We start from the raw sequence: 4,955 nt of genomic DNA on the forward strand, positions 1-4,955 counted from the left end.
TATATATACACGACGGGCTTCTTTTAGTTTCCACCCACAAAATCTACTCACAAGGACAGAAGCTACAGTAAAAGACACTTGCCCAAGGTGCCACGCAGTGGGACTGAACCCGGAACCATGTAGTTGGGAAGCAAGCTTCTTACCACACAGCCAAGCATTACGACATTGTCCGATAGTACACGGTGAAATTATTGCTAATGTTTCAAGTTATGTAATGAGTTAGAAATACCCTAGTTTTTGCATCCACTGTTTGTACATGGACCTCATCTGGATAAACGGATATTCTATTTGATCCCAAATGCATGGGCGTCAGTCGGCTGCTGTGATAGCGATACCTTCTTGCAGCCATTCCATCTCTGGCAACGATAATTGTCCCTCCTACCTGCACAGTAACATATTCGCTATGTATCTCGTACTTACGTCATTTAATGTCTAATGTCTAGACAGAATTTATATTCTGTAAATTTTACGGTAGATCTTTCAATAAATGAAGATAATGCCGGTATGTGTTTGCACAAAATACACTCACACTTTCATACACGCACACAAAACCTACATGCATATACACACTTGCTAACACAACAACACATAATGATATATGTGCGATTGTGTGTGCGTGTGTGCTTGTGTACTTGTTGGTCTTTGTAAATATGTGTCTCTGAATATGGACATTTCCAACAAAACAGCTGTCGTGAAATATACAATAACTTCCACAATATATATACCTCATTAATATCTGTCGTTATATGAACCGAGTTTCATATTAATACAAATACATAAAATTTATCTGAAATTTGTAAAATAAATATTTTACTGTACAAATAACAAAAAAGCACACACATATATTGAGGGTTATGTATTAATTAGATACGACCCTTTTGGCTACTGACCCCGTTCATTATTCTATTCTACATTAACCAATGTCATGCTACTACTGAAAAATTTTAATAAATTACGTGGAGTAGAGAATAAGGTAGAGAGAGATGAAGAGAAATCAACGGATGCAAATAAAAGAGGAATCTCAAAATATGGTAATATAAAAAATTGATCTAATACGTACTTAAAGAAATATGAGACAAAATTCTAGAAGAGTACAAGCAAACATTTATATATACACATACACGTATTCTGACACCCACAACTCATGTAATCATACATATGTGAGTTTACATATGCTTGTATACGTTTATTCTTTTACTTGTTTTCAATCATATGACTGCGGCGATGCTGGAGCACCGCATTTTATTTGAACTCAGACGGACGAAACGCAGCTAAGTACTTTCCCTATTCCACCAGATTTCCGACAGCCCGCCGCCTTACGTTTGTACTTTCACATCGGGATATCAGACATTTTGTCCTCATCCTATTTGGTACTGCAGGAATAATAATTCTAAGAGAATGGCTTATTACGTTCATTAAAATACACATATCGAAGCGGCAGAGAGAACTTCAGAAATAGGAATTTAGATAAGAATGGATAAAAATCCAGATTATCAAATACGGAACAAGTGCTTTTGCCCTCGCCGGCAATTTCATTCCAAGTTTTGGGAATCGATGCCTCCTGAGCAGCAAATCTGCAAAGATATTATATAGTTTATATGTTATTATGGGTACCCTTTTTCTACTTTATTTTGAACATATATAAACATATGCATACATACATATGTGTATATGTGTTTGTGCGTGTGTGCGTATGTGTGTGTGTGTGTGTGTGTGTGTGTGTGTGTGTGTGTGTGTGTGTGTGTGTGTACACATATATCTACTTGCATGAATATACTCATTTATTATTATACTCGTATGAAAATGAATACTCGTATGAAAAGGCTTACTAAAACGCGTATGGCCATTATATATGTTTGAAGTACAGAGAAGAAAATTCTAACTGCATAAAACGATCAAACGTTTTCTGCATAAATATATGGTGAAGAGCGCACCCGAATATAGTTCCGTGAAATGACCCTTATTAATTGAATTTTACGGAATCAGTTAGATAAAAAATCAGCTATATATGGAAAACTTTTGAAAGTCACCTGAGACACGCAAAGCTACATTAAGAATGCCTATTTGGAAAATCGTGTTATAAAAATTATATTTAAAATATTTCCTTCTGGAAACTGAGGCACGATATTTTTTTGTTACCAACGTAAGATTTAGCAGATAATGTTTATTCGAAGGTTTTATATGATAGAAAATTTTTAATTTTTACCATCGCTATGCCTTTCGAAAATAGCATGCGGTTACTAAGAAAGTTAGTTGAATTTATATCTAAGTATATTAGCGGTTAGATACAGATTGTTATATATGTCATCATTTATGTTTTATCGTTTTTACTGGTCTCACACATTAGACTGTGGCCACGCTGGAGCACCGCGTTAAATTATTTTAGTGGAACGAATCGATTTCAGAGCTTTTTAACATATCTTAACGCTAGCTTATGGAAACGTATACATAAGATCACTAGTTGCCCAGCGGTCGTGGAGGACGAAAACACACAAAAACAAAGACGCCAACACACGCACGTATGTGTGTGTGTGTGTGTGTGTGTGTCTGTATACACGCAAACGACGAACTTCTTTCAGTTTCTGTCTATCACATCCACTAACAAGGCTTTGGTCGGCCTCCAAACTGTAGTAGAAGACACTTGACGTAGGCACTACGCACTGGGATGAACTCGGAACGTGGTGGTTGGGAAGCAAACATACCACATAGCGACGCCGTCGAACGTATGTTGTTTATGTTCCCAATTCATTGCTCTACAGATATACCATCATTATTTCAAAGAATAACTATTTGCGTTGATTGAATCCCACCCAAATATTTGTTCGTATTTGAAGTAGGCTTTCGTCTCGTTTTTAAGGATTTGGCTTGGCACTGAGCAAAATGCACAAGACAAATGTACGTATTATTTTCCTTCTTGTACAAAATTTTATATGCATTCTGTTAAATACGTTGTGGGGTAATAATTTTAGATATTTGTCTATCTATGATTAGGTCCTAAACTGAGGACCATATCAAAATATCTATTTTTTTTACTAGTTTCTCACCTCAACGGTATTTTCTACGTATTGCGATTCATTTATGTATACATTGTGGATTGAAGCAAACATTTAATAGGATAATGCCTATAATTATTAAATGAATTGATGAGAATATGTTGAATAACGACGCCGTTACATAATATATATATATATATCAACCAGCTGCCTTTTCAAACTATACTTGCAGAAGTCTGTCTTTGTGAAGAAAACTTTGAAACGCCATTTTCATTTAATGATAGTGATTCACAAGTACAGGAATTTATATATTAATGTATTTCGTCTCCTATAATCTCATTGTTTCATTCTGTCAATGTAATATACGCAGCTTTTGAAATTGTTGAGAATTAATATTAGATATCTCTGTTCAGAGACTGAGTTACCCAGGCCAAAAATGTTTTCCTCAACGCAATGTTTAAACGCAATGTTATATATAACCTCTTAGCATTAAGATTATTATTCCTTAGTTTATTCCCTCACATCTACCTCTCTCCAAACTGCGACGTATTTTGAGCTGAAGCCTGCAAGTCTCACTCCGTTGAGGTTATCTTGACAATTCTTTCAACAATTCAGTTTCTACCATCACTTTTTATGTAGCATATGCAACAGTTTATTTACTACTTATGTCATTCAGAATCTATTGTCTAGACAGTATACATATTCACTGAATGTTTTACATAATTGCATGTGCAAATAAAGATTAAGAAATTAAAGAATTGCGCTAAATGCTCTCCATAACTTTCACGTTTAAGCGCACACTTTCAGAAACAAGTGCGCACACAAAACCACACACACACATTAGCTTCTCAATTTTGATATTTCGAAAATTTGTGTATGTGTATATTGTCACTTTCAACAAATACACTTGTCTTAAATAACAGTATGCTCATCATAAATTACATAAAATATTTATTTTATCTTCAGTTATATCCTTTTACATTTCGAATACTACATGAGCATGTTTAGCATTTAATGACGTTTTAATATCATTCCATATGTATTCTGTATTTTAATATCACTCCATATGTATTCTGTATTTTAATATCACTCCATATGTATTCTGTATTTTAATATCACTGCATTAATGCAGATTTTTCTAATATTTTGTGAATAGTTTGGATGCGCTTCTAAGAATATTTGCTTTGCTGATATGTTTCTGAAGTGTGTATAATTAATGTAAAATTTTAGAATTTTAAGCTAAACACACATACACACAAACATGTAATATATCCATAAGTATGTATGCATGTATGTATGTATGTATGTATGTATGTATGTATGTATGTAGGTATGTAAGCATGTTCTTTTCTGCTTTTATTCTTTTTAATTCTTCCTTTGCAGAACGATCTAGTTTCTAACAAATATACAAAGCTCCATCATTTGAATTTAGATACCGAAAACGTTCCAAACGTCAGAAAAGTCTTGTAAATATATTACGCACTCACATACATACACACAGGGGCACGTACACACACATTTACGTCCTCCTATTAAACGATAGCTAGGCAATACATTATATACTTATTTACTGTATAGTATGTAAACGATATAAACAGATAGTGTAATATAATATTATATATTATATTCTTTTATTTGTTTCAGATTGCCATGCTGGAGCACCGCCATTTTAGTCCACCAAGTCGACCCCAGGACTTATACTTTGTAAGCCTTGTATTTATTATATCGCTCTCTTATGCCGAACCGCTAGGTTACGGGGACGTAAGCATGCTAGCATCGGTTGTCAAGCGATGGTTGGGGGACAAACACAGATCCACAAAGCCACTCCTTATACAATGCTATTACAGTATGCTATACATACATACAAACATATATACATACATACACACACACACACACACACACACACACACACATATACATATATATATATATATATATATATATATATATATATATATA

This window comes from Octopus bimaculoides, chromosome 6 (genome assembly GCF_001194135.2).
Source record: "Octopus bimaculoides isolate UCB-OBI-ISO-001 chromosome 6, ASM119413v2, whole genome shotgun sequence".
NCBI classification, from domain to species: Eukaryota; Metazoa; Mollusca; class Cephalopoda; order Octopoda; family Octopodidae; genus Octopus; species Octopus bimaculoides.